The sequence below is a fragment of the Cupressus sempervirens genome, chromosome 2 (assembly GCF_028749045.1).
Source record: "Cupressus sempervirens isolate cs-2001-9-10 chromosome 2, ASM2874904v1, whole genome shotgun sequence".
Taxonomy (NCBI): domain Eukaryota; kingdom Viridiplantae; phylum Streptophyta; class Pinopsida; order Cupressales; family Cupressaceae; genus Cupressus; species Cupressus sempervirens.
In genome coordinates, this window is record NC_143119.1 from 686748598 (window position 1) to 686769979 (window position 21382).

At 36.8% G+C, this 21382-nt stretch overlaps 1 pseudogene; it reads right to left on the reverse strand.

Moving 5' to 3' along the window:
• Window positions 1-272: 272 nt before the first annotated feature.
• On the reverse strand, window positions 273-20911 carry LOC149575247 (serine carboxypeptidase-like 26; annotated as a pseudogene).
• Window positions 20912-21382: the final 471 nt, after the last annotated feature.

Consider the following 21382-nt stretch of genomic DNA (forward strand, 5'->3'; position numbering starts at 1 on the left):
AAAAAATTGTATCTTTATTTCAATAAATTTTGATACACATTTATTTTTAATAGTATCATAATCTTATGAAAATATGTTCAAATGACCTCTTTTTATACTTTAATCTTATAATAAACCAAATTTACAGAAAATGAATTTTTTTAGTCTAAATATATAAATATTTGAATCATTATTTTTGTGAGGTCCTCTTACAATAGATAGTACATATTCTAATTATAATATTAGTTATAAACCTTTTGAATCATGTTATTTGAAATAGAAAAGTAGAATTACTATGCCGGTAGAGGCTTTCCAGCCAAAAATGACTTGGTCATGGTCAAAGCTCTAGAAGGTTGATCACTAGGTACTGTGTGACCTACTCCTCTCACAGTTGCAAATGTCAAGCCTTTGTAAATTACACTATAACCTGCCACATCTAGCTCTCTATTCATCCAAGGATACCATGCTTTCTCAATAGGAAGCTTTAATGCATGTTGGTAAATAGATTTGTCACTAAAGAAATTGCCCAATAGAGTGTATGTGGCAAATTGTTCACAACAGTTGGATAGGCCCTTGATATCCGTCCTTCCTTTGTGTTTAGAGGGGCAGCTCCCTCGTAAGATGGAATTTTAGATTTTTCAAAAAGGATAAGAAGAACTTAGAAAATAGGAAGGAAAACCATTGATAGCGAATGCACTGCACGCCTTCAACATTTTCATAAAAATGATGTAAACTATTAATGAGAGCTATCAATGACTACGCTTGAGCACTTTCACCAACACAATGCTAATTCAAACATCCACAAATACTCACATCATACCATGAAAGTAATTAAAGATGAATCAACACTTTAACAATTTAGATTCCTTGGATAGAGAACGCTAAATGTACTTCCTTTTATAACTTGCACCAAGAAAGAAAGAAATAACTGATTACACAAAAACAACAATTGTACACACTTTCCAAAAATTGCTTTATGATCAGAGCATCAATGTTTCCCTGTATCCAAGTCCCAAAAAGTCCCTTATTACATTGATCTCTAGAAATTTATAGCCAATCTAGAATAACCAACTTTTCGGGTTCGTAACTACCCAAAAAGTTAGAGTTTGGACTACTTGAAGATGATTCATAACCAACCCTAACCCTTGAAGCTTAAGTATGGTTAGAAAAATGAAAACTAGAGTTAATTCTAAAGTTTACCCTTTTACAAATTACATCAATAAAATTCTAAGACAACTTTAGGCAAAAATACTTATAACTTTTAATTCTTTGAACTCGTTCCTTGATCTGTAGGTGCTACCAACAACTGAGTCAAGTTTTCCTTGTACGCTCTAAATGATTTGATGACTTGAGCCAAAGTTTTGTTCTTAATGACGATTAAACTCTGCATCTTCAACTTACACAACTCATGTCTCTTTCTAATTTCATCCAATTCTATGACACAACCTGACAAGTTTTGAGTACAGAAGTTCAATGCTACTGAGAGACTGGTCAATTTCAGCATAGCACTAGCATCTGAACTTTGTTTACTACCAAGTTCGGTGTTGATTTCTGTTTCTATGCATTTCAAGATGGAAGATATGTCTAGATTTTGAGTATGTTCATTAATAGGAATACCTTCTACGATCATTGGTATTTCTCCCAAGGCCCTCTTTTTCAGTAACTTGAAAGAGTTTAAGAATTGTTCTCCTTCACTCAATTGTTCATTCATACTATCATTCTTCCATCAGATGTTTTCCAGCCATATGTCAATTTTCTCTTCTTCTCTAGTGCTGATTAACTTTAGTGACCTGACTATATTGTTGTCCATGCCTTTAATCTCTACTAAATTGGCATCAATTTCTCTCCAGAATGTTTACTGTTTCTTAAGAGTTGCCAGTTCTTTTTGAATGCTTTGTTGTATATGATCCACTTTGGTAAATGTACCTTGAACATCCTGAAATAAGCTTGATGCCTGTTCTTTCATACTTTGTACCCATGCTTTCACCATTTTACCATATGTTTGGCATTCTCCTATGTTTTGAATGGTTTCTTCATTAAACATCTTTGGATCTAATGTACTTTCTATGGATGAACTAGGATCTGGAAAGGAGTCACCAATCAGCAATTTGATGCATGAAGAAAGAGCTCAGACTTGACACTTGAGTTGATTCTTAACTTGCTTATCTCTCCTTGATTGTTTTATTAGGACAATAGCTGACGCTTGAAAATTGTATTCTTTCCCTTCACGGGTAGTCTGGCCTAGATCCACTTTAGTGATGCTAAAATTAGATTCATTTGTCTCATTTATGTCCTTCTTTGTGACTGGTTGTGCAGTTTCAACAGATAAATTACCTAAAGTAGGGTTCCCTGTTAGTCTGGAATCCATTTTAGTCTTCTTTATCTTTGTACTTTTGTGCATCAAGTCAGCTACAACATCTAAATTGGGTGCCTCCAACTGAATCATCCTTTTCTTCTTTCTCTCTAAACTTTGTTGTAACCAAGATGTTGAAATACTAGCAGATGAGACGATTACTGAAGGAATCTGTAAGACTGTAGATGATAAGTTCAAGTTATGCACATCTTCTACAACTGGCTCCTCTTGTATTACTTCTGTGCTTTTAGGAGACAATGAGCATGAAGGAGATGCTATGGATTGAATCATCTCATCTACAAATGAGGGTAAAGCATCCATCTCAGGAGCTTCGTCAATCATTTGTTGAATCGCCTTTAAGGTCTTCTCCTTGGGTTTTGATCTCTTCTTCCTGGTGATCACATTCAGTTCACATGCGAAAACTAGGTTAACTGATTTATCTAGATCTTCACCATCATCTCCCCCTTGTGTGCTATGCAAAGAGCCTGAGGATGTAGGAATGGCAGACGAAATGGTTGAAACTGATGTTCCTTCTTGAGCAGTATTATTATTATTAACACTACTTCTTCCTTTTGACTTAGTAGTAGTAGTGGCTTCTTTGACTTTATTCTTTAACCAAGTCTCAGTTCGTTGAATCACAAAGAAAGTCCTTTCATTGAGGTCTTTTAGTTCTGGTAACGACCAATTGATATATGGCAATTCTACTAATTATATCTACTCAAAGAAGTAAGGATCAATCAAGTCTGACCCGTCCTCTGTTACGCGAGTCACATCCCATCCCATTTTGTAATCAATGATTTGTTGTACTATAAATCTCATCCAGTCCCTTTTTCTAACTTCAAAATCATTCTCACAATTCACCCAATAATCTTCCAATGTGGGAAAATGAAAATAGCCAGGTCCAAGTTCCAAGTTATTTTTAACATACCCGCTACCATCAAATGGTAAGCAACTGTAGAAAAAGTGTAGAGTTATCTTCACCATGGATCTCTCAATATTTTGAGCATTAAAGGAAGACAAAAAAATGTAATGTCCAATCTCAATTGGGAAAGTGATTGATCTTTTGTTCCTGCACTTCTTGTTTACTTGACCAATTTGCCTGCAGACTTCTGAAAGTACCAACCTGTCATCTACAAAGCGAGGCAACATGAGAGGACAATCTTGGAAATCTCCGATGTAGATGTAAGTGAATCAAGGATATTGTATGAAGAAGCTACCTTAAGTACTAATGAGACTGGTTGCTTTAGGAGAAATTTGAAGTCCTATGTCTCCTTGTAGTTCCCTGGCAGTGAGCATAGAAAAAGCATCATTCACCCTGCGGAAGTGTGCATTGCTTTGTTTCAATTGCAACTGGGGGTAATAATTATAAATTTGAGTGGTTAAGCTATACTCCCCATAAGGATTTAGACTGGGCCATGACTTCATACTTACAAATGCATACATTAGATATGAGGACATGTAAAATCCTTGATTTGCATTAAATCCTGTCAACTGGTAATGGAGAGCATCGCTAATCATTTCTCCCCAATCTATAAATTGTTTCCCAGTGGTGATGGTATTAATATACAAAAACATCCAATCATGAAAATCTTCAGCTACCTGATTTCCCACCACTCTATTGAGAAGAACTATCATATCAGAAATATCTTCATTGAGGATATTCCTGCGTAACATTCTTGGCAACTGCGATTGTCCTCGCCTGGGTTGATCGAGCCAACTTTTAGCAATAAAATTGAGGCACGTTTTCTTATTCTAATGGAAATAACCTTGGGCACCTTCTTTAGAAATTTTTGTAAACTCTTCTCTTACTGGCAATCTGAAAGTGATGGATATAGATATGGGGTCCAATCTTGCTACGACATTACCTCCTGCAGTCTTGATGTCCCTCAAATTCTGATCATATGCCTTGATACATTCTAAAACCAATTCCACACATTGAACTATGAGTGGATGTCCTCCTGCATGGGCTAGACCACTTTCCAGTGTTCGACGTGCCAGGGGTGATTTATCTTCTTTGCTCATCACCTTCTAGAAGTCTACAATTTCTAAATGCCCCATCTTTGTGTCAGATATTTTGGGGAGCGTGCTTTTTAGTATCACAGGAGGTTCCTTACCTTGAAAATTATACCTCATATTGTCACCTGTCAACTGTCAAGGGCTATCTTGGCAATAACGCGAAGTTAATAGCCACTTTTCTTTATATCAAATTTGGTGTTGTATCTTCAAATAATGATAAGACTTCATGAAAATATTTACTTCACTTTGAAGAATCTAGCTCTCATGTGCGACAAAAACATTTCATCAAACAATTCACCTCCTTTGAGAGCTTGCTTTGCAACTATTCTATGTATTCTTGTGTGGCAGTTTAGAAGTTCTTTATTGGCATTCGAGGTTGCTCATTTTGTGAAATGGATAGTAGGCACGTTTAAAAATATGTGCTTCTTCTTGATGGTGGGATTGCCTTCTTTTCCTCGATCTTCAAATTACCTTCAAATGTCAATGGGCACGTGCTTTTCTATGTCCATGTACCTTTGTCCTTATGTCTTTTCATACACTGCGCTTATCCTAATCAATTGATGATATTTTGGCTGGACCACATGAGCACACTGGCTTTGAATGTATTCGCTCCATTGTTTTTCCAACTGTTTGAACTAATTAGTGACATGAAATTCTTTCTATGGATACCATGGGAGAGAAAAGCCAGGGGCTACCCGAGTGCTAGAGATGAAGAATTCTATCAAATGTTTCAGTTAAACTCTAAAGGGCATTCTATCAAACAAGTCGCACCCACTGCTTTGTATTTCCATATGTGATTCTAAACTTAGTATTCAAATGCATTGTGAGTTTTTCAACTCCAAACACCAGTGCTAATGTGGCTTGGGAGTATAATAATACCATTGCTAGGCTGTGATAGGTTCGAAATACCATTGTTTTGACAGTATCGAGTGCCTTGGAGCGTCTTCCTACGATTTTTCTTTAACAATGCTCATGCTTTGTTGGGGGCAGCCTTTCTAAATGGATCATAATTCTTGATCTGCATGGGATGACAGAGCGATATGTACACCAAATAGGACATTCATTTTCGTGCACAGTCTTCCCACACTTAATGTTGCTCACTGCACCACAACCTGGAGATAACGCATTTTGTCAAACAATTCCTATGCCTTGCTTATGGTTGCTTCAATCATCACCTTCTACATCTGCCTCACTTCTTTCTAAGTACTTGATATCAGCCTGAGGATGTTTCAAGATGTGGCACATCACACTTGAGGTTTTTCATCTCAACTTCATGCATTTCGATCCTATTTTCCTGATGTCACAGGTAAGAATGTTGTGTTTTTGTCGCAGCCAAGCTTTCAATCAAACCTGTTCACGTATCATCATTATAAAGACCATGTTGTATCTCTGTGGCAAGGGCACCAACAAGATGGCAATGTTAGCTTTAAACTATGCACACATACTCTGGTAACTCACGAGATGACTTTGATGTGAACTATTTTCTGTCATTCAAGAAGCCATCACCTTCCATTTCTAATGAATATCAATAATTTCAATCCTTTGTAGATTGCATCCTCATCCTCTTTGCATAGACATTATAACTGCCATTTTATTTTCTGGGAAATATAGGAGTTGGGTCCTTGCAATTTCAAGGCTTCTTCAAACTGGCCTCCAATGAAACAACATACCTAAATTATTCCAAACATCTATGAACTTCATCTCCAGCCGGCAGTTACCTTCAAGAAAAAAGTTTAGGTTAGGAGGTTCTGGTTAGAATTAGGTTAAAAAGTTGGAGTACGGGGAGAGAGAGTATGGCGAGTATGTGGAGAGAGAAAAAGTGAAACTCAAACTTAAAACCTTAACCCAAACTTCCTCTAAAGGTTTTAGTACGTGGAGAGAGAAAAATGGGAAGAGAGAGAGATTAAAAACTCAAACTTAAAACCTTAACCTGTACTTCTCTCTAAAAGCTTTAGTATGTGGAGAGAGAAAAGTATGGGAAGAGAGGAAGTTCAAATTTTCTTGAGTATTTTCTCTTTTCAATTAATTAATATAATTAAACTCTTCATAAAATGTTGGGAAAACAGCTAGCTCTATCTGGGGACAAGGACTATACAGGACGCTAAAACAACCCAGAGTTAAGAAATGACAGTGCTTTATCACAAGGGCTATAGAGTCACCCCAAAAGGAGATAAATCTAAGAAAAAGGGACTAAGCACAACAAAAACTGGAACACAACTGAACTAAGAAGAAAAGAAGGCACAACAAAAATTCCTAGCTAAGATATGTACAAGGTGGCAGACTAGACACCTTATTGATGATAGTGTTTCAAATATTGCCCATTGTAAGGCAAGGGCAACTGAGTATCACTTAAGTATGAAAAAATAAAAGAGTTCTTTCCACATACCTCTTTAATTTGGAAAGGGCCTCTCCATAAGGAGTCAAATTTTCCATGTAAGCCCTTTGGTTCTCGGCGTTTATCCCAAAGCAAGACAAGATCACCTTCTTGAAATATCCTCTACTTAGCTTTCTTATCAAATAACTTCTTAACACGGGCTTGATGTTCCTAAATTCTATCCACAATCAGATCTCTCTCTTCTTCCAACTTGGTCAAATATAATATTCATTTTTCAATAGCATCTTTGAATTCATGATTCTCAATAGCATCTTGTAACCTCAAGGCAGATAATTCTAGGGGAACAGGAAGAGTTGGTTCAGTTCCATATAGTATCTCAAAGGGAGATAATCTTGTTGCTCTCTTCTTAGTGGTTCGATCTGCCCAAAGTGCATCATACAAATGTTTATGCCAAGATCTCTTATTGACATCTATAACTTTCCGCACAATGGTCATAATGTTTTTATTACTTGATTCTGCCTGACCATTTCCTTGGGCAAAATAATCTGAGGAGTGAGAGAGAATGATTCCATATTGATAGCAGAAAGAGGAGATCTCCTGGGAGGAGAAGTTGGTAGCATTGTCAGTAACAATTTTGTTAGGAACTCCAAACCTAACCAAAATATTTTGCTTAATAAAATTGCACACCACTTCTGAAGTTGTTTGTTTGACTAGAATAGCTTCGACCCACTTTGTAAAATAGTCGGTTGCCATCAAAATGTGAGTGTGTCTAGTAGTTGAAGAAGGATGGATAGGACCGACAAAATCTAAACCCCACTGTTAAAAGGGTTCTTCAATCACTACCGGCTTTAATGGCAATGCTGCTAATTGAACTTTTCCTTTGAAATAATAACAAGAGTCACACTTCTTAACCCATTCTTCTGCATCCTTGAACATCCTCGGCTAGTAAAAAAAATTCTTCAAAATTTTGTACGACGTTACTGATGCTGAGTAACGACCTCCACATGCTTCATTATGGAACAATTGAAGTAACTCCTTTCTTTGTTCAGAATCTACACATATCAGAAAGGTACCGTCTATCCCTTTCTTGTATAAAGCGTCACCCCAGAGAACATACTTCACAGATTTCAATTTCAAGGTCCTCTTCTCTTTAGGTGATAAATGAGCAGGACATTCTCCATATGTCAGAAAGTAGGCAATCTTTGAAAACCAATCATCAACATTGCTAATGAATAAAACTAAAGGCATTTCTTCCTCTGTCCCTTCTTCACCTTTAGAAGATCCTTCTGCAATTGCCTTACACAAACCTTTTCCTCTGACAAGCTTTGTAGGTTTGATATCGAGATTATATTCTTGTACTTTAGCTATCTAGGAGGGCCTTTTGTCCACACCAATTTCCTGTTGTGTCAAGATAGTCTTCACTGCTGAATCTGGAACAAACACCTTGGAGTGAGAGTTCAGGATGTAAAACCTGAATTATTTCACTGCTCTAACTAGAGCATAAGCATTCTTCTCGATCAAAGAGTATTTCAATTCATGTTTCTTAAGAGGGATACTCATGAATGCTATTGGGGCCTCGATATTGCCTTTGTCAAGTTGGGTAAGTATAGCAGATAAAGTGTTCTTGGATGCATAACAATACAAATGAAAATCCTTAGAAAAATTTGGATAAGAAAGGGTAGGGGCATTAGCAATTTCAGTCTTGATTTGTTCAAAAGAAGCCTTACCTTCTTTGGTCCACTTAAAATTTGTATTCCCTTTCATCATATCCACAATTGACTTTGTTATCTTAGAGAAGTCTGGTATGAATCTCCTTATAAAGTTTATCTGCCCAAAGAAAGACCTAACTCCTAGTTTACTCATGGGAAGTGACAGCTGTTGGATAGCTTTCACCCATTCAGGATCTATTCGAATACCCTCTTTCGAGACAATATGCCCTAGTAGTTTACCTTCTATCACTCCAAATATTGACTTCTTAGGATTCAGTGAGATGCCTTGAGTTCGACATCGATGTAAGATGGCTTCTAGATGATGCACATGATCTCTTCTCTATTTTGAAAACACTGTAAGATCATCAAGATACATCACAATGATCTTATTCTTGAAATCCTCGAATGAATGATCCATGGCTCTTTGAAAGGTGGCCCCAGCATTTATCAAACCAAACGACATAAGATTGTAGGCAAACGTACCCCATGGAGTGGTAAAAGTTGTTTTATGTTGATCTTCATGTGCGACACTTATCTGATTATAACCTGAGAAGCCATCTAGCATTGACATCAGTTCTGAGCTGGATACCAATTGCAGAATATGATCCATGACTGGGAGTCCATAATTATCCTTAAGTGATGCCTGATTCAAATTGCAGAAGTCTACACATATTCTTATCTCACCATTCTTCTTCCTGAAAGGAACAATATTGGCTACCCATGTTGAATGGGGAATGGGATAAATAATCTTTGCTTTAAGCATCCTATCAACTTCATTGAAAATAGCATCAGCTACCTTAAGATTGAATTGCCTTTGCTTTTTCCAAAAGGGAGTCAAACCAAGTTTCAAAGGAATTTGATGTTTAAATTTCTCGTCCATGAATTCTTTTAGATCTCCATAACCCCAAGCAAAACATCTTGGTAGGCTCGCAATAATTTCATGAATGTTTCTTTCTCCTCTAGTGTCAAATCTTTCCCTATCAGGATCATCTTGGGATTTTCCTCAGAACCAATATTTACTTTCTCATAACCCGAGCAATTAGAAGGCTTAGTGTCTTCAGCTTTCTCTTTCCTTTTGTCTTCTTTATCAAAAAGACTCTCTAGGGTGACTAATCCTCTTGGGATAACATTACCTGCCAATTGAATAACCTCAAGATTATCTCCTAATTTTCCATCATGATTTTGTGATCCTTCAAATTTTAGGTCTAAAAATGGAGGCCTTCCCTCGAGAAATGCAATTATTTGCCCATCATTATCAAAAACTTGCCAGTGTCGATCATTATCAGGCACACTGGGTCTATGAATCATCTCTACCATATAAACATCTTTGTTGAACTCAGGGTGAGGAATAAGGAGAGAGGCAGAGACTGCAAGACAATCTACTTTGGAATTTTGTTCACGAGGAATAGAAAATAAAGAAAAAGCATCAAAATGCTCAATCTCATCCCACACTCTATTCCTATACGCTTTCAATTTAGCATTCTTTGTTTGATATTGTCTCCGCACCTCGTTGACAATTAATTCTGCATCTCCTGATACCTTGAGTTGTTTGATTCCTTTTTCTCTTGCATACTCAAGACCAAGTAGAAGAGCCTCATATTCTGTGATATTATTGGTGGTCTCAAAAGCTAACTTATAAGCCTTTAGAAATTTCTCTCCTTGGGGTGATATCAACACTATCCCAGCACCTGAACTAGAAGAGGAAGAACTTCCATCAAACTCCATTGACCATAATTCATTGGTTATATTAGGCATGAGAGGTGCAGTTACATCTTCTTCAGTGGATGTCATCATATACATTCCATGCCCAGTATCAACATACAATATTTCAGCTCTTGGATCATCTGATTTCAAAACTGTATATTTAGCTTTGGGTTCAGGGTCAAGCTTAACCTTTTTATTTCCAATTGGGATAAGGGCATGAGACATGTCCATCTTGATTTCACCACCAAGATCTTTGCAAAAAATTCTGCTCAAAAGCATCCCATAACTAGCAGGAATATCAACAACCAAGATGTTCAGTTTTAACTTCTTCTTAGGATGTGCTGCAAGTGCTACTTGAGCATCTTTTAACTGGCCAACTAGCGGAACTTGTTTTGCCTCCATAGAATACACTTTTCCAGAAGGTTTATTTAGAGAAAGACCTAAGGCATGGGCTACATTTGAAGGCATAACATTATCGGATGCACCAGAATCAATGATACAATTACTTAGCTTGCATCCAACTATATAAAGAGAAACATAAAAAGGCTCAAGTTTATCTAACAAGGACGCTGCAACAAAAGATTCTTTCTCCGTCATGGGCCCCTCCAAATTATCTTCAACTTCTAGAGAAACTCTTGATTCATGGTTGATAGTGATCTCAGGTGAATGTTTTTCTTTACCAACACATTGGATCAGCCTTTCTAATTGATGAGGGTTTGCCTTAAGATAGTCTAATTGAGAAATTTGCACTTTGGTCTTCTTACAATGATCAATAAAATCAAAAGAATCTTCAACAATGGCAGATGTTTTATACTTATCTATTTCCTTCGCTTGTGAAGGCTCGTCCGGAGTATGCTTACGAGACAAAATCCTCTTAGCAGTCTCATCAGAAGCTTTTTCCTTTTCTTGTTTACTCCACTTTTCTTCCAATCTCTGTCTCCAACTTGGTGTAGCCGCATTACAAGAATGATTGTTAATATCTTCAGCTTTTTCATCATCAGATTCATATTCCAGAAATTTAATAGAAGAGGTCCCAACAGTGGGTTTTGTTACATCTTCAGGAGCCACATATTCTTCTATCTTTTCCATAGTCAAATGCATTTGCATGAATCTGGCCATCTCAGGACAGCTTGCACCATCATGATTTGTTGTTAGATGAAAATCACACATACCAACATGCTTACCAGAGGATGAGGGATGTTCGATGGCCAATCTTGGTGTTGATTGGGGTAGCCACTTAGTTTGTCTATTTTGTTGATACAACATATAATTCCTCCTTGGAATATCTTGATACAAAGGTGGAGGATTAGAAGGCAACTGCTTTTTGAGCTGTAATAGATCATTAGCCAATTTTTGATATAAAAGATCAGTGGTAGAGATAGGAGCTTTTTGACCTTTTCCCTTTTGTAGATCATGACTCCATTTTCCTGAACTAAGCAAGTCATCTTCCACCTCAATAGCAAAAGTTTGTGCGGCTTCTATATTAATGGGTCTTGTCCTTCGTATTTGAAATCTTATGTCAGAAGGTTGAGCACTGATGAAGAAAGTCATTTGATTTTCTTCAGTGGGTCTTTTGTTGATAGGAATTTGATTCACCGTCTAATTAAAATGAGCAATGAATTCTCGCATTGGCTCATGAACTTCTTTCTTCATTGAAGTCAACTGAGAAAGGAGTAAATGTTCATCTTCAGTAGTCTTAAATCTCCTCTCGAAAGCTTGAATCAAAGTTACCCATGACATAATTGATCCAGCTGGTAGTTGTCCAAACCATTCAGCTATGGCTTCAATGAGTGTTTCAACAAAAAGACAGATAGAAACATCTTCATGTTGGATTGCAAGAACATCGCTTGCTGTAAAGAAAGCACTTATATGCTGATCAGTAGTGACTTTTCCGTCACCAGAAAACTTTGGAAGAATTTTTTGAGAACCAACGGGAAAGTCATGTAATTGGTTCCCTAAGTCTAGAGGGCCAATAGTAGCTCCCCATGGGACTGGTGGCTACGGTGCTTGATGTGCCATAGTCGGAAGAATGATATTCAAGGGCTGAAAATTTATAGCTAAAGGTACAAGAGTACCTGGCAGAATCAAAGCTTGAAAGGCCACAGGAGAAATAGTAGCTTTGGTTGGCGAAGAAGACCTACTAATAGACTTGACCTTTTTCTTCTTCTTAGGAGTAACTGGCTTAAAATCTAACTTTCAAAGGGCTTCAAAATCTTTGTCTACGAAACCCTTTTGTCTATCAACCTGCGTGTATGGTTTATCAGCCAGCTTAATGGTTATTATTATTTATTTTCCCTTAAATATGACCAAGATTATGTCTGTTTCTTCTTGGAATGACCACTATTCTTTCAATAAATACAACATCTTGACCAATAGGGGCTCTTCACAAGATTTCTCTGAATTCTTCTTCTTCTTCAAGAACTCGATTAACTTGATGATATTCCTGTACACTTCATCTACACCTCCAAGCTAAAGTGTTCAAGTCTAAGACGATATCTTCTTGGGTGTCTTGAAAGCCGAGGTTCGGTTGGAGAACAGGAAAAATGTTCTCATGTGGAAGCACCATTGTACTTCATCACAGGTGACTATCAATCTTTCTATTCAGTCTCCCTAGCAGAGTCGCCAAAAATCTGTTGGTAAATAGATTTTTCACTAAAGAAATTTCCCAACAGAGTGTACGTGGCAAATTGTTCACAACAGTTGGATAGGCCCTTGAAATCTGGCCTTCCTCTACATTTAGAGGGGCAGCTCCCTTATAAGATGGAATTTTAGATTTTTCAAAAAGGATAAGAAGAACTTAGAAAATAGGAAGGAAAACCATTGATAGCGAATACACCACACACCTTCAAAGTTTTCATAAAAATGATGTAAACTATTAATGAGAGCTATCAAGGACTACGCTTGAGCACTTTCACCAACACAATGCTAATTCAAACATCCACAAATACTCACATCATACCATGAAAGTAATTAAAGATGAATCAACACTTTAACAATCAAGCTTCCTTGGAGAGAGAATGCTAAATGTACTTCCTTTTATTTCTTGCACCAAGAAAGAAAGAAATAACTGATTACACAAAAACAACAATTGTACACACTTTATAAAAATTACTTTATGATCAGAGCATCAGTGTTTCCCTGTATCCAAGTCCCAAAAAGTCCCTTATTACATTGATCTCCAGAAATTTATAGACAATCTAGAATAACCAACTTTTCGGGTTCGTAACTACCCAAAAAGTTAGAGTTTGGACTACTTGAAGATGATTCATAACCAACTCTAACCCTTGAAGCTTAACTATGGTTAGAAAAATGAAAACTAGAGTTAATTCTAAAGTTGACCTTTTTACAAATTAAATCAATAAAATTCTAAGACAACTTTAGGCAAAAATACTTTTAACTTTTAATTCTTTGAACTCGTTCCTTGATCTATAGGTGCTACTAGTAACTGAGTCAAGTTTGCCTTGTACGCTCTGAATGATTTGATGACTTGAGCCAAAGTTTTGATCTTAATGATGATTAAACTCTGCATCTTCAGCTTACACAACTAATGTCTCTTTCTAATTTCATCCAATTCTGTGACACAACCTGACAAGTTTTGAGTACAGGAGTTCAATGCTACTAAGAGACTGCTCAATTTCATCATAGCACTAGCATCTGAACTTTGTTTACTGCCAAGTTCGGTATTGATTTTTGTTTCTATGCATTTCAAGATGGAAGATATGTCTGGATTTTGAGTATGTTCATTAATAGGAATACCTTCTACGATCATTGGTATTTCTCCTAAGGTCCTCTTTTTCAGTAACTTGCAAGAGTTTAAGAATTGTTCTCCTTCACTCAATTGTTCATTCATACTATCATTCTTCCATCGGATGTTTTCCAGCCATTTGTCAATTTTCTCTTCTTCTCTAGTGCTGATTAACTTTAGTGACCTGACTATATTGTTGTCCATGCCTTTAATCTCTACTAAATTGGCATCAAATTCTCTCCAGAATGTTTACTGTTCCTTCAGAGTTGCCAGTTCTTTTTGAATGCTTTGTTGTATATGATCCACTTTGGTAAATGTACCTTGAACATCCTGAAATAAGCTTGATGCCTGTTCTTTCATACTTTGTACCCATGCTTTCACCATTTTACCATATGTTTGGCATTCTCCTATGTTTTGAATGGTTTCTTCATCAAACATCTTCTTTGGATCTTCTATACTTTCTATGGATGAACTAGGATCTGGAAAGGAGTCACCAATCATCAATTTGATGCATGAAGAAAGAGCTCGGACTTGACACTTGAGTTGATTCTTAACTTGCTTATCTCTCCTTGATTGTTCTTTTAGGACAGCAACTGACACTTGAAAATTGTGTTCTTTCCCTTCACGGGTAGTCCAGCCTAGATCCACTTTAGTGATGCTAAAATCAGATTCATTTGTCTCATTTATGTCCTTCTCTGTGATTGGTTGTGCAATTTCAATAGATAAATTACCTGAAGTAGGGTTCACTGTTAGTCTGGAATCCATTTTAGTCTTCTTTATCTTTGTACTTTTGTGCATCAAGTCAGCTAAAACATCTAGATTGGGCACCTCCAACTGAATCATCCTTTTCTTCTTTCTCTCTAAACTTTGTTGTAACCAAGATGTTGAAATACTAGCGGATGAGCCGATTACTGAAGGAACCTATAAGACTGTAGATGATAAGTTTAATTTATGCACATCTTCTACAACTGGCTACTCTTGGATTGCTTCTGTGCTTTTAGGAGACAATGAGCATGAATGAGATGATATGGATTGAATCATCTCATCTACAAATGAGGGTAAAGCATTCATCTCAGGAGCTTTGTCAATCATTTGTTGAATCGGCTTTAAGGTCTTCTCCTTGGGTTTTGATCTCTTCTTCCTGATGATCACATTGAGTTCACATGTTGAAACTAGGTTAACTCGTTTATCTGGATCTTCACCATCATCTCCCCCTTGTGTGCTATGCAAAGAGCCTGAGGATGTAGGAATAGCAGACTGAATGGCTGAAACTAATGTTCCTTCTTGAGAAGTATTATTATTATTTACACTACTTCTTCCTATTGACTTAGTAGTAGTAGTGGCTTCTTTGACTTTATTCTTTAACCAAGTCTCAGTTCGTTGAATCACAAAAAAAGTCCTTTCCTTGAGGTCTTTTAGTTCTAGTAGCGACCAATTGATATATGACAATTCTAGTAATTGTATCCACTCAAAGAAGTAAGGATCAATCAAGTCTAACCCGTCCTCCGTTACGCCTATCACATCCCATCCCATTTTGTAATCAATGATTTGTTGTACTGTACATCTCATCTAGTCCCTTTTTCTAACTTCAAAATCATTCTCACAATTCGCCCAATAATCTTCCAATGTGGGAAAATGAAGATAGCCAAGTCCAAGTGCCAAGTTATTTTTAACATACCCGCTACCATCAAATGGAAAACGACTATAGAAAAAGTGTACAGTTATGTTCACCATGGATCTCTCAATATTTTGAGCATCCGAAGAAGACAAATAACTGTAATGTCCAATGCGAATTGGGAAAGGGATTGATCTTTTGTTCCTGCACTTCTTGTTTACTTGACCAATTTTCCTGCAAACTTCTGAAAGTACCAACCTGTCATCTACAAAGTGAGGCAACATGAGAGGACAATCTCGGAAATCTCCGATGTAGATGTAAGTGAATCAAGGATATTGTATGAAGAAGCTACCATAAGCACTAATGAGACTGGCCACTTTAGGAGAAATTTGAAGTCCTATGTCTCCTTGTAGTTCCTTGGCAGTGAGCATAGAAAAGCATCATTCCCCTTGCGGAAGTATGCATTTCTTTGATTCAATTGCAACTGGGGGTAATAGTTATAAATTTGAGTGGTTAAGTTATACTCCCCATAAGGATTTAGACCGGGCCATGACTTCATACTTGCAATTGCGTACATTAGATATGAGGACATGTAAAATCCTTGATTTGCATTAAATCTTGTCAACTGGTAATGGAGAGCATCGCTAATCATTTCTCCCTAGTCTATAAATTGTTTCCCAGTGGTGATGGTATTAATATACAAAAACATCCAATCATGAAAATCTTTGGCTGCCTGATTTCCCACCACTCTATTGAGAAGAAGTATCATATCAGAAATGTCTTCATTGAAGATATTCCCGCATAACATTCTTGGCAACTGCGATTGTCCTCACCTGGGTTGATCGAGCCAACTTTTAGCAATAACATTGAGGCACGTTTTCTTATTTTGATGGAAATAACCTTGGGCACCTTCTTTAGAAATTTCTATAAACTCTTCTCTTACTGGCAATTTGAAAGTGATGGATATAGATATGGGGTCCAATCTTGCTACGACATTACCTCCTGCAGTCTTGATGTCCCTCAAATTCTGATCATATGCCTTGATACATTCTAAAACCAATTCCACACATTGAACTGCGAGTGGATGTCCTCCTACATGGGCTAGACCACTTTTCAGCATTCGACGTGCCAAGGGTGATTTATCTTCTTTGCTCATCACCTTCCAGAAGTCTGCAATTTCTAAATGCCACATCTTTGTGTCAGATATTTCGGGGAGCGTGATTTTTAGTATCGCAGGAGGTTCGTTACCCTAAAAATTATACCTCATATTGTCACCTGTCAACTGTCAAGGGCTATCCTAGCAATAGTGCAGAGTTAATAGCCACTTTTCTTTATATCAAATTTGGTGTTGTATCTTCAAATAATTATAAGACTTCATGAAAATCTTTGCTTCACTTTGAATAATCTAGCTCTCATGTGCGACAAAAAAATTTCATCAAACAATTCACCTCCTTTGAGAGCTTTCTTTGTGACTGTTCTATGTATTCTTGTGCGATAGTTTAGAAGTGCTTTATTGGCATTCGAGGTTGCTCATTTTGTCAAACAGATAGTAGCCACGTTTAGAAATATGTGCTTCTTCTTGATGGCGGGATTTCCTGCTTTTCCTTGGTCTTCAAATTACCTTCAAATGTGAATGGTCACGTGCTTGTCTATGTCCATGTACCTCTTCCCTTATGTCTTTTCATACGCTGCGCTTATCCTAATCAATTGATGATATTTCGGCTAGACCACATGAGCACACTGGCTTTGAATGTATTCGCTCCATTGTTTTGCCAACTGTTTGAACTAATTAGTGACATGAAATTCTTTCTATAGATATTGTGGGAGAGAAAAGCCGTTGGTTACCTGAGTGCTGGAGATGAAGAATTCTGTCAAATGTTTCAATTTAACTCTAAAGCGCATTCCATGAAACAAGTCGCACCCACGGCTTTGTATTTCCATATGCGATTCTAAACTCAGTATTCAAATGCATTGTGAGTTTTTCCACTCCAAACACTAGTGCTAATGTGGCTTGGGAGTATAATAATACCATTGCTAGGCTATGACAAGTTCGGAATACCATTGTTTTGACAGTATCGAGTGCCTTGGAGCGTCTTCCTACAATTTTTGTTTAACAATGCTCATGCTTTGTTGGGGATGGCTTTTCTAAATGGATCATAATTCTTGATCTGCATGGGATGATAGAGCGATGTGTACACCAAATAGCACATTCATTTTCATGCACAGTCTTCCCACGCTTAATGCTGCTCACTATACCACAACCTGGAGATAACGCATTTTGTCAAACAATTCTTGTGCCTTGCTTATGGTCGCTTCAATCATCACCTTCTACGTCTGCCTCACTTCTTTCTAAGTACTTGATATCAGCCTGAGGATGTTTCAAGATGTGGCACATCACACCTCAGGTTTTTCATCTCAACTTCATGCATTTCGATCCTATTTTCCTGATGTCACAGGTAAGAATGCTGTGTTTTTGTCGCAACCAAGCTTTCAATCAAACCTATTCGCATATCATCATTATGAAGACCATGTTGTATCTTTGCGGCATGGGCACCAACAAGATGGCAATGTTAGCTTTAAAATCTGCACACATACTCTGGTAACTCACGAGACGACTTTGATGTGAATTATTTTCTATTATTCAAGAAGCCATCACCTTCCATTGCTAATGAATATCAATTATTTCACTCCATTGTAGATTGCATCCTCATCCTCTTTGTATAGACATTATAATTGCCATTTTATTTTCTGGGAAATACAGGAGTTGGGTTCTTGCAATTTCAGGGCTTCTTCAAACTGGCCTCCAATGAAACAGTATACCTAAATTATTCCAAACATCTATGAACTTCATCTCCAGCCGGCAGTTACCTTCAAGTTGAAGTTTAGGTTAGGAGGTTCGGATTAGAATTAGGTTAAATAGTTGGAGTACGGGGAGAGAGAGTATGGCAAGTACGTGGAGAGAGAAAAAGTGAAACTCAAACTTAAAACCTTAACCTAAACTTCCTCTAAAGGTTTTAGTATGTGGAGAGAGAAAAATGGGAAGAGAGAGAGAGAGTAAAAACTCAAACTTAAAACCTTAACCCGTACTTATCTCGAAAAGCTTTAGTATGTGGAGAGAGAAAAGTATGGGAAGAGAGGAAGTTCGAATTTTCTTGAGTATTTTCTCTTTTCAATTAATTAATATAATTAAACTCTCCATAAAATGTTGGGAAAACAATGCGTTAATGGAATATCTCGTACCAGTCACAGGAACTACTGAATCCACATCTCCACTACAACCAAAAGCATTTATCACTAATTAGCTATTTAAATTAAGTATTCCTTGAACTAAACACTTTTATCAGTATAATATTATTTTTCTATCTTATACCTGTAGACGAGTATTCTCAATCCTGCTGCCATCGTTCTTCGGTATATTGGAAACATTGACGTTGCAAATGTGTTATATGAAAGTAAATCGCTATTTAGAAAAGAAGATAGAAAAAATATTAGATGACAATCTTCGAAGTCTTAGAAACTTTGTCTATTTTAAAAATATTACATATAAATAGTCATACCTGCATTTAGTCCATGCATAGGGTAAGTGTGTTACATTTGCATGAAGAGCACTTTGCACTTCTGGGGTGTTGAGGTAACTAAATACATAATCAGAACTACATGGATCAAATCCATCTAATCCATTGTAGAAGTATTATCCTGCAATAGAGAGATTATGGTATTTATGTTTATTTAAAATCTATAATCTAATAGATGGCATTACTACTGCAACATTTCCATGTCAAGAGATTCTTGAAAAAACATTATTTATATACTTACAACAGAAGTAGAAGATCTCGTAAGATTAAAATCATAAGTGCATAGTCGTGCATATATATTATAGGGATCTATAGATCTTCCACTGGATTGTACTCTAGATGGAAATGTGTTTCCTGATTTAACACAACGCCGACTTGCATACTCTTCATCTGATATCAATGAATTTGTCCATGAATAATCGATATAACCACAATCATCTGTCTCATCATTCATAAGTCCATTTTCAATCTATAGACCACAATTTTCCAATAAATAAGAATTCTAAAGTATACCATATTTTGCTTCATTTAGAATTATTCTACTTTGATGATTACTCCAATAAGATAAATGAAATTAGCATGCACAACAGATCAGTTTCAGAGGAAAAAGGGCAAGGGAAAGGAACCGTACCATAACTCCTTTGAGATTAATGAAGGATGTATGGGAATTCTTATTCTTAAGAATTGTATCGGCTAATTCAGGCAGATAGAACCCTGCACATGACCAAATAGGAGTGTTTATTTATAACATGAAGATGAGCTTTCTATTTTCATTTATAACATGAAGATACCATAGAATTGCTTGCTTGACATACCAGCGTAGCTTTCTCCTGTTATATAGAAATCTCGGTTCTTATACTGTGGAAACCTTTCAAACCAATTTAGAAGAACTGTGTAGGTGTCTCGAGCTAATTACCCCATGAAAAACAATGTTTTAGTCAGTAAATAAGTATTGAAATTTGTTTTTATTAAATCTTCACTATATACATTCATGTCACAAAGTCTGTTTCATAATATATTAATTAAAATACCAGTGGTCTCATCATTGCCGTTTTGATAATCAGAGGCGGTATTGGAGTATGAAAATCCAACCCCGGCAGGCGATTCCAAAAACAAGGTGTTTGCCACTGCAAAATACAAAAGTTCAATGAATCTCCGAGTGATATTCAGCCATATCCTTTCTAGTGGGAAAACAAACTTTTAAAAAGATTAATACCAAATTCATATATCAACAGTTATATATATGTATCCATCTGGAAAAAGACATTATAGAGCGTGGGATAATATATGTAAAACTTTGGTTCCATGCATATAAATTGTTAGTAAGAGTTTTGCCATCTGGTTGTACGCGGACTGGACCCAATTCTGTCATTGCTCCCATACCAAAAGATGAGCATCCCGGTCTTGATAACAGACAAATTACAACATTCGGTGACTTTTAATCCTATTTTCTATAAGTATGCCTTCATTGAGATCAAACAAGGAAAATGTATGAACAATTAGAAAATACCTCCATTGAGCCAGAGTAGGAGAGGCTTCGTAGATGGGTTTTCGGTGGCCTCTGCAAAATAGTAGAAAAGTGCTCTCCCTGCTTGTTTATCAACGGTCACATATCCTGCATACTGTGCAAACGTTACTCCTTCTGGTTGGCCAGGCAGAGAAGTTATTTTGTCATTCTCCTGCAATCCATCTTGATTATATTGATTGAGCTTCCATGAATATTCACTACCTACGGAAGGAGCCACCCATTCCTTTCCCTCTCGAGTTCTCACACCAGACCTCTTTTGTAAGAATTTTGACATTACTTGATGGTTGCTTAACTGATGAGAAGGATGAACCAGAACGGCTAATGCTATTGCCAAAACTATTAAATTTCTCATTTTGAACTCCCCAACAGAAAGATATACTGGAAAACAACACGAATTGAGGCTTAATAAATAGACCCAAATGGTATGTTGCATTAACGTGGAAGACACGCTACTAGGTTTGCTCAAACTCAAACAATTTGATGTTGACACAGTGGGTTAACCATCGATTTGGTGTTTTGTGTTTGGAAGAATTTGATCTCACCAATGTCTTAATGATTTTACGAGCTCTAGAACCATTATCTGCTATTTCTGCCACTTTACATCTCAGTACTATATAACTGTAAAATCTAGAAACAGTATATATTGTAGGCAAATTAGATACTAGGGTTTGTTTGCTTGCAGTTGCTCCCTACAGACGTCATTGTTGTCATCGCAATCAGCTTTAAAACCCTAATTTGTGTCACTCTAAATCCTAAGTATTGACAAACTAAACATTAGATATGGTTTTAGGTTCAATGAATAAGATTTATATTCATAGGACAA